This window comes from Anneissia japonica, unplaced genomic scaffold, assembly GCF_011630105.1.
Source record: "Anneissia japonica isolate Jap-2015-1 unplaced genomic scaffold, ASM1163010v1 scaffold288144_len532060_cov191, whole genome shotgun sequence".
NCBI lineage: Eukaryota > Metazoa > Echinodermata > Crinoidea > Comatulida > Comatulidae > Anneissia > Anneissia japonica.
Window position 1 is genome coordinate 168,476 of NW_022734328.1, and position 18,067 is coordinate 186,542.

General features: G+C 31.1%; 2 long non-coding RNA genes across 4 annotated transcripts in view; one reads left to right on the plus strand and one right to left on the minus strand.

Annotated features, from left to right (window-relative positions):
* Positions 1-9,375, minus strand: part of LOC117116369 — a 26,454-nt gene extending 17,079 nt beyond the window's left edge. Inside the window, exons 1-2 of one of the 3 annotated variants that reach the window (XR_004446737.1) lie at positions 9,149-9,375; positions 8,420-8,719 (exon numbers count right to left, since the gene is read on the minus strand). This is a non-coding gene — a long non-coding RNA (uncharacterized LOC117116369). The remainder of the gene's footprint in view (positions 1-8,419; positions 8,720-9,148) is intronic. The other 2 variants (XR_004446735.1, XR_004446736.1) reach the window with 2 other exon arrangements.
* Positions 5,072-18,067, plus strand: part of LOC117116370 — a 19,562-nt gene continuing 6,566 nt past the window's right edge. Inside the window, exons 1-2 of the long non-coding RNA XR_004446738.1 lie at positions 5,072-5,122; positions 15,137-15,261. This is a non-coding gene — a long non-coding RNA (uncharacterized LOC117116370). The remainder of the gene's footprint in view (positions 5,123-15,136; positions 15,262-18,067) is intronic.

The following is an 18,067-nucleotide window of genomic DNA, read 5'->3' on the forward strand; positions in this document are numbered from 1 at the left end:
CTGAGCATCTTACATTAGATGGATATGTGCGCTATATAAAACTACACTATTATTATTATTATTATTATTATTATTATTATTATTATTATTATTATTATTATTATTATTATTATTATTATTGTACAACAGGAACTGTATGCCTACGAACATTTCATTGATTTGTTAAAGTATAGCTTTAACGTTTTCTAAAATAAGTTCGTTTTCGCCTTCATTGTGTGTTTGATTGTTTTGTTTTTTGTTTTTTTTTATTGTTTTGTCTTTTATGCCTAATATACTACAGTAATAACAACAGTAATAACAATGTTAAAAATACTAATTTCATCTTTTGTTCAAACAATTGACACAAAAGTTAAAGAGAAAACAATGCCAAATCAAAACATTGAATATCTCTTTAAAGCGCCAAGTAAATCACTGATATCAAGTTTGGTTTAAAGCTTCAGTATAAAATTGGTTATATACCGTACTTTAGGTGAAACCGTAAAAATGTACAGTAGGCTTGAGGGACGATTCAATGGAGAGAAAAAGGGATAGAAGAAGTAAGGGATTATTGCATGATTTGGTAATTGGGCGCCTGCTATAATGAAAAGAAAGCCATCGAATCGAGGAAACATAAACAGTGGCGTATCTAGGGGTGCGCATGCCCCTCCAAAAAAAATACTCGCACCCCCAGGTCCCCCCTAAAAAAATATCACGCTAAAGTAGTTAAAAATCACCTAAAATTACCTTATTTTGCGAGTTAGCGACCCTCACATAATCATCGTTCCCCCTACATGACCTTCGCGCTCCAACACCAGCCCTTCCCCCGCCACCATTTTAAGAATAGATACGCCACTGAACATCAACAGCTCTAAAGCTATGTCCAGACTTACTATCAATTTTTATCAGACAAAAAACTGCTGTATGCGTATATATAGTCATGATGTGCCTATATATGGTCATGATGTGATGTCATCATGACCATATTTAGGCATGTCACACGTTTTTGACAAATCAAATTTGATAGTCTTTAGCACTTTTCCTTGTCTTGAGATAATAACGATTCGTTTAAAATACGGTGCACATTTTAATAGTTTTATTTGATTTATTTCAGTATTCATAAAATCACATGGCCATGCCTACAGAAGTAAGTCTATAACTGTCACTAATATTAAAGATGACAGTTATCAAAAATATTCTTTAAAAATATAAAACATGAGACAAGTATAAGCAACACATTCATTCGGGACAGACCTACATTATTTAGTGAGAATAAAATGCACGATATTATTTTTAAATAATTACTGACATGGTTAGTATAACATTGATGGGTACTGATTTACAGCGACAATTAAACATCAATAAAATTATTAAAATGGAAACAAATATATACAATGGAACAATTAAAGTTAACAAACCCATGAAAGTATTGATATTCGGTGACTTCATGGTTGTGTTGGTATTATGTAATGGAATGAATTTTTTAAAGGATTTTTTAGTATTTAAAAATGTTTCAAATATGAAAAAGAATAATTTCATATTTTAAACATGTTTAAAATATGAACAAGGACTAAGACATACAGTATATACCTTTTCGTTCAAAATTTAGCTAAGAATTCACATAAGAACTGAAAAAAAATTGTAAAATCTCTTGAATTAATTAAAACGCAATCTAAAATTTAACCATGTCTAAATACATTGTTATACCCAATGCAAAAATGGGTATAACCTTGACTTAGAGTCGTATCCCATTTTATAAAAAAGAAGTACCCAATAAGCCAAACCTAGCTATATGAAACTTAAAAAGAAATCGATCAGCCATTTTTTCCGAAAAATTACTACCGTATGCTACATAATAATTACGATCAAAAATATACACAATTCACCACAAGAACCCCTAGCAAGAAAACATAGTTAAAAAACAATAAGTTAGAAAATTTTTGACAATTAAGAAATATTACGATAACAATTGATTTGTATTATATGGCTATACTGATATTTATTATTAGGCCTATTAATAGCTTTTCTTTAAATTTGATCTCATACCCATAACAGTTTAGAAAACATCGAAAATATAATAGGCCTAGCATTCTTTATGATAATATAAAAATATTACGATATTATTTACTTTATACACTCATGTTTAAAATTAATAATATGTTTTTGTAACCTAGGGGCCGATTGTCATATCATTAACATTCTCAGCATTCAAATATAAATTGTATTAAAGAACAAATAATATAATATGATAAGCACAATCATAATTTCATTTAATTTCCTTTATTCTTGTCATAAAATATAGCTTAACAAAGTCAACGACACGAAAACAATGGGACAGCATTCACAAAAGTGAACTGAATCAATCTATAGAAAGGGTCTCCTAACATTAAAATAACATTTAAAGGGCAAAAAAATTCAAACACAATGAAGACGAAAACGAACTTTTTCTAGAAAACTTCAAAGCTACCGTATACGGTAACAACTCAATGTTCCTGTTGTTCAAGATTCAAGATCAAATTTATTGCCATAGGCCTATATAAAAGTATACATGTAATTTGTTCTCCTGAGCTTACAAGAAATTCCATATACATCACAATAAATATAAATATGAATATAAATACACACAGAATACAATAAAATAAAACTAAGTAAACTGTTGTTGTTAACTGTATATAAAATACAGCGACGGACTAACGAGGTTTGCTCAGCTGAAATGACCAATGTGATTGGTTGGAATTACGGTAATACACCGTATAGGCGTTCACTATAATTTATTTACATGCCGTTTAATATTTTGTTACCGATTAAAAAAATATTAATAATGTTTAAACATCAATAACATTTTCTTCCCTTGACGTAAAAGTTTTTAGATAATAAGGATAAGTAGGCCTTCCACACAATGTTCTTTTTGTTATCATTGAGATTCCATCACTTACACAATTTATTTATTTATACTGTGTATATAGGCTGTATAATTATAGGTGTGTATACGTTTCTATTTCTATTTGTCTATGGAAACATCCAGAAAATAACAATGGATAATGAAAAAAAAATTGACCTCTGCCGATACTCGAACCTGGGAGTTTTTGCACACAGCAAATGTCATAATGTCACAGTGAACAAGTGTAGGTGAGGTTATAAGCTCCTGAACGATTTTCTATTGATATCGGCCTATATAATATGAGCTTCTATAAGTGTTTCATAATACCGCAATTGTTTTCATTACGAAAAACTCAAGTACGTATGTCTATTGTTTATAGACGCTAACTGTTGAAATGTTGAAATCTATAATTTTATAAACTTAAAAATTTAACGAAACAAATGAATAAAACCATTTTGATTATTACAAACGGTATTGACACTGTCACTCATAATAACGTGTCAACTGAGTAAAAGCTGAAAAATCAACTGCTAAACTAGCAAATCGGTAATAACAGAAGCCCAGTCGATACACTCGTAATATACAAGCGAAATCCGATCGTCCGTAGCCTTCTTCAGACTGTCATCAACGCCGAGAGAAATCGATGAAATCTCGAGCTCCCGGCAAACAGTATTCTTCAAACGATATTCGCTAGGCGGGATTACATCGGATAAGTATCAGAGCCTGATATCTCATTTACCTCATCAATATCACACTGTATTATTAGGTGTTTGTGGCCGTAAATATGAAAGAATCGACCTTAGCTCCCTGGTCGTATAGACACATGATCTCCCTTTGTGATTTTTACTAGACAACGAGATTCGAAATTGATTCGATACATCCTTTAGGCACGAATGTGCCGCACATATAGCGTATTGTATTTTTAATTGATTTCATATAAAACACATGAAATAAGGTATATTCTTTTGAATAGAATTTAAAAAGCGATACATAGAGCGTTAACATTATCACTATTATCAAAACATGTGGCTAACAATGAAAACATGTTCACCGGAATTTGGTGTATTCTGTTACATATAATAGCCTATATTATATATCTTTTGTGTAATTTTAACGTGTTGCCTCAATGTTGTGTGGAACTTAATTTGGTATTTACGATTTCATATCTTTTTCATTAACGTCATAGGCCTAATATTTTTCTTTGGGATATGGCATTAGACGTTGGTGTGAGTAAGTGCCAATTCCGGAGTATCGAGACGCGTTGAACTGTACTTTTAGATGAATCAACCTAAAAGAAACCTGCCTGTTATAGGCCTATTGCTCAATATCGTAGGTATAATCTAGCATATGTTTTAGTCAATGAAGACCTCATTTTAATTAATTCCTTGATATTTTGGTTTATGCATATTTTAATGTGATACAAATTTTAATAATTGTAGAGTTCAACAATGTTAACTTGGCGGAGCATTTCCTGAGCTACAGTGCATGAATATGTCTTTAACATAGTTGCAAATTACAATTATTTTTATAAAACATATTGTTGTAAAATGTTTAAAAGCTAATGAGTTTTTCACTCGATTAAATTGTGATTAAGAATTGCTATGATGAATTCACGTCGCAATATATGTACGGTATATCATGTTTATTCATTGGTATTTCTAAGTATACGTAGATGTAGTATTATTACAACTTTAGATGATTTTGAAATTTGCATTTTGAAAATATGGTACTTCAAGCTAACCTATCATTGATTAATCTAAAATCATTTTAAATGTGCGATTTTATTCAACATTAGCATATTCATAAAGGTAAAATTTTCCGGGCCATGTATCAACGCCGAGAAATGAAATCCTAAGTCAATTTGACCTAAAATATATTGTAATTTACTGATGAAGATATCATGTTAGTCTATTAAATAGCAGAAGGCTTGAGAATAGTTAAATCGTATATAGGCCTAGAGCAATAAATTACATATTACATGATCAGATTATAACGAGTGTAAAGTACGTATATAGATTTAATTAAAAGAATCAATCCATTGTAAGTATAAAAGCCTTCATTATGGCTTCAAGTTGAAGATTAGATTTTAAATAAATTAGCTCCCAAAACCAACATGGACACGGTTGTCAACATGCATAATACAAGTCAACATACAATCTTAGAAAATTCCTTGGTTATCACTTCGCATCAACAAATCATCCACTCTCCGCATTACGAGCGATAGGAAAAGCAACAAGGCCTGAACGCAAGGAGTTATTTGTCCAGGTAAATTAATAACAGATTCCGATATTTTAAAGCCTAATAAAACGACCGGCTAAGAAATATGGAGAGTAAAACTTGGTGTGGACTGGATGTTAGACCACCATACCTGACCCATGAATCTTCTTAGGAATTTTATAGTAATTCATGGTGTTTGTAGTGCAAACGTTGGTTTTTTTTACGATAATATTTCAAAAAGAGTGTAGTTATAACTTCCCATTTCTTTAAAAAATGTTAATCTAATTAACGTTTTAAGAGGAGACTTTGATTGATTATTCCAGGCGGATTCATGCACGTATCGTTGACATTAATAGCTTTTTAGTAACTAATTAGAATTAACCCAGAAAAACGTGTCATTGCCCTCACTATTCACATAGGCCTACACGTTGCTAGCGTTCCTAAGCCTTTGCTAAATGGGCCTTGGTGCATGCGTTTGGCGGGTCTCCGGCTTGTTGGGAAGGTGCATTGAAAACCTAGCCCTTAAGTACACACAAGTACAAATCAAGTACATACAAGTACAATTATGAGCAAGCTCTTATTATTATTTTTTTTCTTTTCGCTGCAAACTTTTTTGCAGATAAACTTCCTAATTTTTTTAAACATTATAATAAACGTTGCTAGCGTTCCTAAGCCTTTGCTAAAGGGGCCTTGGTGCATGCGTTTGGCGGGTCTCCGGCTTGTTGGGAAGGTGCATTGAAAACCTAGCCCTTAAGTACACACAAGTACAAATCAAGTACATACAAGTACAATTATGAGCAAGCTCTTATTATTATTTTTTTTCTTTTCGCTGCAAACTTTTTTGCAGATAAACTTCCTAATTTTTTTAAACATTATAATAAACATTATTAATAGGAAATTATTTTATTATGTATAGCCTATAGGCCTATTCAATCATAACACGGTTTTATTGTGCTGACACTATTTTTTTATTTACTGCAAATAGTTCGTTTATAGGGCCTACACTTTGATGTTGTTTAACATAGGCATCAATATTCCCATATCATATCATTAAAATAGCGTCTGTATGCCAATTTTCTAAAAAAAGAATAATAAAATATGAAAATCTCTCTAAAAATAGGCTAAAATAATGTTAATTACTTACAAACTTACTAACTTATATGGTTCAGGCCTACTACAATATTTCTGATGTCGATTACACACATTAGCAAGTATAAAGTTCTATGCAAAGAATACGGACAGTATTGTGTATAATAGGGGAAAAGTGAGTCAATGAAATTAAGTGCATATTCAGAGCTTACCATATAGACCTATAAAAGTAATACTGAATTTCTTGTGAAGTTCAGGGGATCGCCAGACCTTATCGTTTCATAATTGTTCGATCCCGTAACCTTATTTTAAGTACAAGCTGAGTCTTGATACATGCTGCATTATTCTAAGCACTTTCAAACCATTTCTTAAACATTTTAAATTCGATTTTTAATCCAAATTTTATCCCCTTGCACTTTTACCCGTTTCTATTTTACTGGTATTTTAAATAATTTCGAATAATTTTAAATAACTAGGTTAAGATTGACTAATTTCAAATCTCTGTGTATTTGATTGAAATAGGCCTATCTTTTTAACTTTTTCTTTTGTATATGTGTGTCGTTTTTACTTCTGTGGTCTATAGGCCCTAGTTTTATAGTGAATGCACCGCATGACGTGTGCCACAGATTCAAAAGTGTAGTTTTTCAAATAAAGTTATTATATATTATGATCCAAACTAATATTTTGTCAGAACATTTTGACCTTCGCCATTGGCATCGTAGATAAAGGTCTCTCCGCACTATCAAAGTTTCTTTGAATAAAAACCTGCTGTATACCCATATATAGTCATGATGTGCCTATATATGGTCATTAGATGATGTCATCATAACCATATTTAGGCATGTCACATGTTTCGATAGTCTGGACAGGGCCTTAGTTTAATATTTTCACTCATTCATATTATTGAATAGTGATAGTTATACTCTATGAATGCAACATAGTGAATTTCTCTCTAAAACACTGTCTACAATAATCACTCTAATTTAATATTTCTTGAGTTAATATTCACTGTTAAAAGAGTGAGTGTTATACTTAAAATAGTGGACAGTTGTTGAAATTGATTCTGAATATTGTAAAATTTCACTCAATTTTCTCTATACTTTATATTCTATTGAAGTGATCACTGCAGGCACATTTTCAGTCTTTTTCACCCTTTTTTGTTTATCCCGTCTTAAGTTGGGTCTGTTGTAATTTTTGTTCGTACTGTTATATTTTGATTAAAAAAAAATGAAATGAAATTAGAGAATGAGCATAATTATATTTATATCATCAGATTTATTATGTTTTGTTGGCTCTAAAATCTTAAATTTTTGAATTGCTTGAGTTAAAATATTATAAAATATTAGACCAAAACAATTACCATGTATTTTTTTTAATAGTTTACTTTTAAATGATGTTTTTGATCAAGAATGAAATAAATAATAGACCTCAACCATTATTCCATATTATTATTCTTAATCTCATAAAACAAATACTAGGCCTAATATTAATTACTGAGCAGCAGCAACACTGTATTTTGTCCTTACCATTGAAAGTAGTTTGGAGTTTAATAACTCCTTAGAACACAACAGTGATTTACACACAGGCTGAACTTACCAAAGTTACAGTATGTATATTTATTGAATATATAAAAATAAAATAGAATCAAGAGCCTTTTTTTATTTTCTGTTAGAGAATTCATACTAGCTTCGGGTGAGTTTGGCGCTCTAGCCTATACATATTGGCCTTCTGGGCTTGGATTATGGATAAGCTAGGCCTGAGTTTAATTCAGTGTCATAGTTAGCTGCAGTTTAAAAGAACTACGGTAATCAAAATTTGAATATAAATATATAAATTATTCCTTTAAATCATAGATAACCATATATTTTGAGAAGCCAACAATATAACTTAGTTAAAATATCTCGTTAAAGAGTACCTTCTTGATGCATTTTTTAAAATACTTTCTTCGTATCAGGAAGTAGACCTACAACCTGGTAAGAAGAAATGATCTGATATCCTAGGCCCAGGCTTAAACAATATCATCCAATAAAATTTGTAAAATTAAAATCATAAATAGCTACAATATATCATGGATGACGTTATCGTCTGTTGTTAAAATGAGCCGAGCCAATGTAATTAATATCTGAGATCACGTGAGCAACTCGATTGCATTTAAAAGTGCATAAGGTGTTCCTCCGGTCTTCGGCTTCGGACAGAATATTAGGATTAGTATAATTATAGTAGGCCTACACACATATCTTATACTACTATACTTACTGTTCTGTCTTCGGCCTTATTATGCTCTCCTGTCGCCACGCCTAACCCAAACCGCATAATTGCTAATGATGAAGGCATGACGAGACACACGCTAAAACCCTTCAGAAACCACACATAGATGAGCAATTAATTTGTTGGCATCATCAGATAACGTTCAATATCGTAATCTGTTTAGTAATAAACATTTGTTGACTTTGCGCTTGTTATTTTTAGATAGCACTTTTGATAATGCGTCTGTATGTCAATAGAGAACCAGTTGTCGAGTGTAGGGCCGAACGCCAATCCGACTACCAGCCCTTCCTATTCGAAAGGGGACGAAAGAAGGAAGACCAAGATAACTCGTTTCAGACACGCCGTAATTGTCTTAATTATATTCAGATCTCCTCCGAAGGAACTCAGAACTAGTTGAAAGTGAAGTGTGATTTTTGAAAGAAGATTGTTTCTTATGAAGATCGATTAATGTTTATTACTATACCTCCCTGGGGATTCGCCAATCTTTCCTTTGGCTGAATACACTAAACACATACACCACATGGTCCCAGTTGGCTTTTTATTACATTAAACTCGGCTGTGGGGTGCCTTCAAGTTCGTATATAAAAATAATTTATATCTAACATTTTTGTTATAAATTTTCTGGAAAACTGATACACACAATGGTTAAAAAGTATTTGGAAGACTTTGTAAAGTTTTCTAATTTTTAAAAAATTCAATAGAGAAATATGAACTTACCAATCAGCTCAGATCTTAAGATTACGTCATAAAGGTCACGCTTGAACGAGTTTTTAAAGATAACCATGGAGGTATCAATTAAACCAAATTTTGTTAAAATACGAACATATATTAAAGCGTACCGTTGAACTTGGAATCATGAATAATGATAATATCTGTTCATTTTCATGGGTCAAATGGAACGGGAGACCAATTACGCTATGACCTCACTTTCTTCCTCCTTCACAAGTTTAAATCCGTGAAAATCTGATAGGCCTAGGTCATTTCAACGACCAGTCACTGTCTCAAATCAACTTCAATCGTACTTGATAGGACTTAGTGAAAGAATAAATTAGCCAATTTGTCACCTTTAAGTTGGATATCTATCGGCGTGTTACTGTTAGTGCTAGTTTCAGTCAGAAAACCTGTTACGTCAATCTTTGGATAGGTCTACTGACGTTAAATTAGCTTTCAAAGCTTTTTTCTAAATAACAAATCCGTACTAAAATTAAGATCGCAGGGGATTCAACATCGCGCTCTCTCTTTTTTTTTTTTTTTTCTGTATGCCTACATGGATATTTGTAATGGCGTCACTATGTAATGAATTAGATCGCGTAGGACACAATACGATACAGAAAGATAAAGCTATGTTTGTGTATAACTCTGGCCAGGAACGTCACTAGAGAAAATGGCATAGGACACGAATAAGAGCCCAACACATGAATTATAAAGATAGTATTTCACTTAAAAACTAAATAGAGAGCATTATTTTTATAATACATAAGTATTTTAAGTCGATGAATGTTGCAGGAATACAGCTGTCAGCCAAAAAACATTGCATACCATAGTCACATCATACAGCTGTCTGAATACTGGAAACTATATTAACACCTCGGCACTTATTGATTGTGAAAAATGGGTGCAAGTTTTCCCCCTTAGGAAACTCCACGTCCCCTGGGTGTTGAACGCCAATGAGGCCCTTTGGAAGTGTCTTCATTAATATCCGTTTCGACCATCAAGCCTGACAGATTGTGTAATCAATCTCGAACTTGCATTGGAGTATATCGTGCAGAGGCACAACAAACAACTGGGGTGAAAGGTCAAATATGTCCATATATGGAAAAAGTTTCCTGTGTGCATACTTGGTTCACACTTCCTGTATCAGACGATTTGATAACTTTTATAGGACAATTATTAGTCGTTAGACGGCTTCTGAACTTTCTAAAGGTAGTTTAAAATAATAATGTTTTTTTTTAACTTTGTGGATACTTCGTTAGTGGCTTATTCATCCAATAATTCATACCATTTATTTATGCTTATGTTTAATCCAACTTCAGACATTTTGAAATATAAATAATAATGTTTGTATTTTGTTTTACTTTAACTGAATAGTTTTCTTACAGGTACTGTAATATCGTTCGCAGCTCACACTCGCTCTTAACTGGGTCATTGATCGAAGTAAAACAAAATCCACCAATTTAATAGACGATAATTCGTGTCACTATCGATAATCAATGTTTTCTTTTTAATTATCATTAATTGATCTGAGTGTCAATAGATCAAATTTATCATTGAATTATCTGATTACCCATTTGTTGCTAGTAAGTAGGCCTATTCTATATCTTTCTCCGTTAATATCCTTGACCATTCTCTTAGCATCCGATGAGCAATATAATTAATTCGAACGGTGATTCGAATTATTGCACTCTTTGACGTAATTTGTCAGGTGGATTGAATACGTTTCTAAGGCAACCAGAATAATTACTCGCAGAAATTGACTCGCTGCCACATTTTGTATCATATAAAGCACATGCGCAGTTATTATTGTGACCTCATCAATTAGACTTAGTCCTATTGAAAGTATGCATCTTAACAATGAACAATTTATATAAGCAACATTAGGCCCAACAAAAAAAATGATTAGTTATCAACCCCTCCCGCATGTCTTCTATGATAGTGAAAAAAAAAAAAAAAAAAAAAAAAAAAAAAAAAAAAAAATAAAAAAAAAAAAACAATTTTTGGAAAAACAAAATTTAAAAACATTTTTTTAAATATTTTATTTAGTAAATATAGTATATCATGTATTTTACTCTGAATGTGAATTCACCAGCAAACAACCCAAGGGTGATAGTTGGCTTTAGTAGAACATAAAAATAAAAGGCCTCCCTCCCTCATCACTTTATAGCGTGATAGACTTATTTTTTTAAATGTTATTTTGCCTTATAAAATAATATACAATGCATCTTTAAAATGAGGGTCAATAAGCCAATTGGGACTTTAAAATACAAAACAAAAAAGAACAGGAAAAACAGATTTTTACAAACTTTTAATTATTATATCATATTGCAAACATAAACATGAAACTTCCACATAACGGTCTCATATGGTCCTGTTATGGACCCATCATTTCGCAAAAGTGGGGTATGGCAATATTATTTTAATAAGCAATTAGGTATTCGTCTCATCATCATCAAACAAACGCACGCCACTGTCACCTTTTTTGAAAATACAACCGTAATATTTCTAAATCAATCATTATTTAGATAAATGATGAATTTATACAGATACAAAATTTATTATTCAAAACCTTGGCCTCTTTAGAACCCATGCACCAATTTGATGATTTTTCGTGCTAAACTGAAAGATTGCAGAAGCGTAGAAGTGTAAAATGATTTTACATAGGCCTAATCAATCTTCCTACTGGAATACAGTAATTAAAAGTAGGCTTATATATAATAGGCCTACAACACTGTTGCAATTATTAAATTGTAACATAACATTGTCAAATGAACTATAAAGGAAATCGGTTGGCAATTACTTAACATCTTGATTACTTACAAAACATTACATTTCATTAGGTCGACTTAATGTAAATAAACTAACATTAATTCAAATATTCTTATATCATCAAAATCGAAGTCAAAAATAAAACTGTAGAAGCGTAGAAGTGTAAAATGATTTTACATAATCAATCCTCCTACTGAATACCGTAATTAAAAGTAGGCTTATATAATAGGCCTATCACACTGTTGTAATTAATAAATTATAACATAATATTGTCAAATGAACTACGGTACAAAGGAAATTGGTTGGGAATTTACTGTAACACCTTGATTACTTACAAAACATTACATTCCATTTAAACATACTTTAAACAAAACAACATTAATTAAAATATTCTCATTTCATTAAGGTAAGGTAAAACTTAATTTCATTGGTATTTAAAATAATTTAAAAGGTACAATAACAATTAAAATTCTATTAACAATCAAACAATTAAAACATTCGATTAAAGGCACACTAACAATAACGTATGTATAAAAACAATAACTAATAATAACAATAAAATGCATTCAAACATTATTAATTCAAATACACTATTGTACTTAAAGTTAAGCTAAAATCATATCTAGTTTTCGCTGTTGTTATCTTTGAAATAATCTTTAACAAAATGACGACTCAACATTAATATTGTAGTTCAGAATTTAAAGAGTTTTTCCAGATTTTTCAGTCTATCTGTAATGTAGACCTAAGGAAAAAATACAGGCCTACTTTAAAAGTATTCATTGGCTTTCCAGCCATGGTACATTCGTTGTCCTAGCCATACTGTAGATCTATCGTCGTGCAACAGTGTATACTTCTCATAAGTAACTACACAAAGAAAAAAATCATACAATTTTAGTAATGATACTGCATCGATATGATATAAGGCCCTAATTAACTAGTATTATAGGCCTAGTCGAGCTATGTTTCTATCTATATAATAGATGGTACAATTGTTAAATTTCAAATACATTATTTACAATAATTAAGTCATCAATTGGAAATAAATGGTCCGAATACAACATTTAAACCAATGCTTTATTACTTGTATTGTATATTTTAACGATGGTGTTGAAGATGATATTATGATAACAATTATTCGTCATCGTGTGGAAATAATCGTGTTGATGGTATTGATGGTGAATTGTAATTGTGATATCGATGCATCTGATAACCATGGTCATAGGGGCGATTGTATCGATTGCTACACATATTAATGAGCGTAATCTATCGGAATGATTGTAGTCGGCATAACACTACAATCGCAGTACATCAATCACAATTATTGATCTATATACTTTCGTAAATAGCTGAAACGTGAAAATCGAATTTAACGACACGAAGCACCAGTTGAACGATTGGTATGTCCTACCCCGTTAATTAATAGCTAAGGTGTCAAAATGCGTTCAGCATATTTGTTACTACAATGTAATTTGTTGAGACTAAACAATATTCACAAAGTACAATAGTTACGAACGAATCGATTGCCGATTTACAACTGTAAAATACGATTTATACAGCACAAACACAGTATTAATAGTAATGAAAATAAAAGAATAAGAGGAATTGTATTGCCAACGATTGAGTATTGACTTGTTGACCAAAACCTCAATCTCTTCCTCCGGACAATAACAATAATAATAATAATTTGCATTGGCATTAAATTTTAAGATATTATTTAGGCCTAATTTTGGAAATAGAAAATATTCAATTGATTCCAAAAGCATGTATGCTGGAAAGATTTTTTTTTTATAATTTCTTATTGATAGTTAATGATCTTAATTACAACACGCGGTTCCACTTAACATACTAGACAAAATAACACACAACATGCATACATTTACGAGGTTATTGACTTTGACCGAGTATTGCGGCAACATAAGCAATTAATGAGTTTATTACGCTAATTAATTTTTTAAATAATCATTATCCGCTGTTTCCGTATTAAAATATGCTATAGTTAAACTTCTTGTTAAAATTAATTATGTAGTCCGCTAAACATGTAAATTCACCATATGTTCCAGCATCAGTACTTTTACATCATGTCTATGATTGTATTGTGTTACATTTTAATGAAAAGAAATATTGTTTATCTATATAATTTTATGTCTCCTTTTACTTTAATCGTTTTGTTTTTTCTTTCAATTTGTCAACATAATCTATATTTTTAATGCGTTTTTAATATTTATGCTGTTATTTTATAGGCCTACTACCAATAACTCGTCCTTGTAATAAACGTCTAGTTCCGCTGGCTGTCGGCGGTTATAAATTACTACGAACGTTTACCGTTATGGAGGATGCTTAGTACATCATTGCTATGTTGAACCATGCTCGTGGGTTATCTTTAACATTTACTTTCTGTTTTTTTTTTATTAAAATCTATTCGAATCGAAACCCCAGCCCAAGAAACGATTGTGAGAAATTTTCACAACATATATTTCGATGACTTGTCCTAGAAAATCATCATACTCAAGAATAAAACCGTCATTATGAAAATAACTTTTGGAAGAAGGGCGAATCAACCTAATATTTGACATGAGTTGGTAGAGGAAGCTGACACTGGGGAAAAACAGTGACCCTTCCCACCTGTTTATGGATCTTTTGGGTGCGCGATAAAGACAAGCACCTCTAAATAATGTCTATATACAGGAAGAGTGTTTGACATTGGAATGTTAGTATTATTCCCTCTTTTTAGTGATGAGTGATTTGTAAAGTTCATAATACATTAAAATAAACAATAACTGTTATGAGAAAAACATGATGTATATAGCAGACGAGGCAAAATATGCTGGGTTTCACATTCCGTCATATTGAACTAGGTATCATTCATGTCTGTGCCAGTTGCCGATCCAGCTTTCAAAATATAGGAGACCGGGTGGGAATATTATAGATAGGCCTAAATGATCAAGACTACCTCATCCCACGGTTGGGGTTAAGGAACGAAATTCTATGTCTATATGGCACCTTTAGGTGAAAATTACACTCTCAAACTTAAATTTGAATGTCATTTTCTAACGTCTTCAATATTTATATTTCAATCTCGCCCTATCCTAATTTCACTGTTCCCTGATCAAACATATTAGACCTGTACAACAGTTTATCATAGAAGTATGTGGTAACGATTGTGTGAATTGCCATAAGCCTAAATTGTACATGCATACGTTTTTTCTTAATTATTGAATCTAGATAGTGTCATCATCGCCGCATCGACGAAACAGTTCCGATTCTACCGCTGTACTTAGGAGGAGGTACTTATGGTAGCTGAATTTTCCGTTGTGGATCCTGTGGGTATAGAAGAAGTTTATTGCTAGGTTTGTAGAATTGTTTTTCTCAAGATGTAATGGCCTGTTATTATTATTATTATTATTATTATTATTATTATTATTATTATTATTATTATTATTATTATTATTATTATTATTAAATATCTAAAATATACAGTATATTAATCAGTATTGTTTTGTATGACATTCCATTCCTGTGCCACTGAATTTTTCGACTACCGAATCCAAATGCGGATCCGCATCATCCGGCTGGATCTACGGAAATATCGAAAAACGGGAATTGGTCCTAAAATAGACCTAATACAATTTCTGCATCTATGAAACCAGATTTAATACCACGCTACTGTTGTGTTACTATCTAGGTGAATTTGTTCGTTTCATCTCTTTTGTTATAGTTAAAATAAGATAGCCTAAAGCAAGAGTAAAAATACACAAATGAGAAATTGATGTGAAGACACTGTATTATTGTTATTATTGTTATTATTATTATTATTATTATTATTATTATTATTATTATTATTATTATTATTATTATTTTAATTATTATTATTATTATTATTATTATTATTGTGTTTTTTTTAATTCATACTATAGGTATAGGCCTTAGCCTACTTTAAATCATTTCCAAATGAATATTAATTTTAGCTTATTCATTTAAATTCGTTCTCACCTGTCGTAGTTTGCTCAGTGATCGACAAAATCGTAAATTAATTCCATTTTTTTAAATAATTTCATTTTAGATTTTTCGTTTACGATAAATACCCTAGCAAAATTCCAAAAACAATTTTAAAGATGTTTTGTTTTATGTGATGGTCTAAATTAATTAAACTTTTATCATTCTCCTTGCTGAAGTTCTGGAATGTGTTAACACCTCATTTCCTTGTTATGAGTGTGTGAAATCGATGCCATTAAAACTGTTAAAAACTTGGCGCCTTTGTATGGTCTGTTAATATAGTTAAAGAGTATGATTTATCGGTTTTAGTATCAAATTAAGAAAACTGTCTCTCACGCGCACCATTTATTTCAGCAGCAATGGGTAACCGACATAAATCCAAAGAGGTAGGGAAGCTGAGACAAAACCAAAAGACGCGTTTCCCCCGTGACCCCTGTCATAAGGTCATGATCCATAACCCCAATGACCTCGATTGACATGTTCATTGAATTATGGACCTTTTAAAATGACTTGATGGTAATCGTAAACCCAATTAACAATTTTGACAAAGTATTTGTTAATGTGTTGTCTTTAATTTATTTCATTCCATTTTTCTATTATTTCTCCTTTTGATTAATTATAATAGGGGCCTACTTTGCCGAAAGGCCTACAGCGTTTTTCATATTATTTCTGTAGGCCTATATACAGGTCTATATAGGCATATATATTATATATATAATATATATATATATATATATATATATAAAACCCATTTTTTTAATTTTTGTCTGTTACACTTTTTATCTATTTTATCAATCCTTTTTATTGGCCACTTTCATCTGATGTGTCGTCTTTGCCTTTGTGCTGTTTTGTTGTTATTGTTTGTTCGTTTGACCAGGGGGTTTAGAGGATACCCAGATCTTGTGTTGGGCTCTCAGCCCATGGTGTCCTCTTGGCACCCCTCTGTCCATTTTCTGATTTGTTGTGCCGAATATGTAATAAATAAATATAATCGGATATAGATTTGTAACACAAAAAAATCGATGTCTGTATGTATAAGCCCTGTCTCTTATACACATCTAGATGTGTATAAGAGACAGCTATTATCCTATCAGTATACCACTATCAATATTTCCAATTTCTGTACTAAAATAGCATCCCCATTTTTCATCTTCTTGCCAAAATCTTTGCAATTTTTGTTCCAATGTATTTAACTTTTAAGCTCTTTATTAATATAATTTAATTAATGTTACTCTGTTAGGGAGAGGTGACGCTAAACAAGTATAAATATATTTCCCCCTACCTTGAATAAAAGTATAAAGTTAGGCCTATATAACGCTATGTGAGTCATAAAAAAGACAGGTTTATAATATGGAGAGGCCTGGTGTTTAATTGATAAGAGACTGAGGCGCAGGCTGATTGATTTCATACGACAAAGAAATGCGTAAACATATTTGCGTAATTAAGAAATTTCTTGTGAATAATTGTTACCTTTAATAAGGGGAATAAGCGGTACCGTACCTGCACTCTTTTTAACAGTACAATACAAAAGACATTTATTCATCGTCCAAATAAATTGCATCATATGTACAGTTAAAAATAGACAAACACGAAAAGGAACTCTCAAGAAACCCAATTGAGTTTGTAAAAGATGAGGCAACAAAATTGATCAAATTATACAAAAAAAGAGTTCAATGATTAAATGACATGAAAGTAATTTGGAGAAAATTAGAAAATAGACCCAACATTTAGAAGACCATAATAAATAATAATAATTGAAAAATACAAAATTGCTTATAAAAGTTTAAAAACAGACAAAACGATACACATCAGGAAAAAAATAATAATATTTACAACAAATTTATATATATACATACATATATATATATATGCTGTATATATATGAACCTATATAATATATATACATATATAATTATATACGGTATATGTACGGTATATATATATACAGCATAATTATGAGAAAAGCTAAATATAACTTTTAAAAATAACTTCATTACAAACAAAATACTATAAAAAACAATACAATTTTCAAACTCTGCTGAAGATATTTCCAAATAAGTTTGTTGTCCAATCAGAAGTTATAATCACTGAAAATTTTAGAATACTCTGTAATTTATTTTAGAATACTAAAACGGGTTGTCTGATTTACTTTTCCACCAT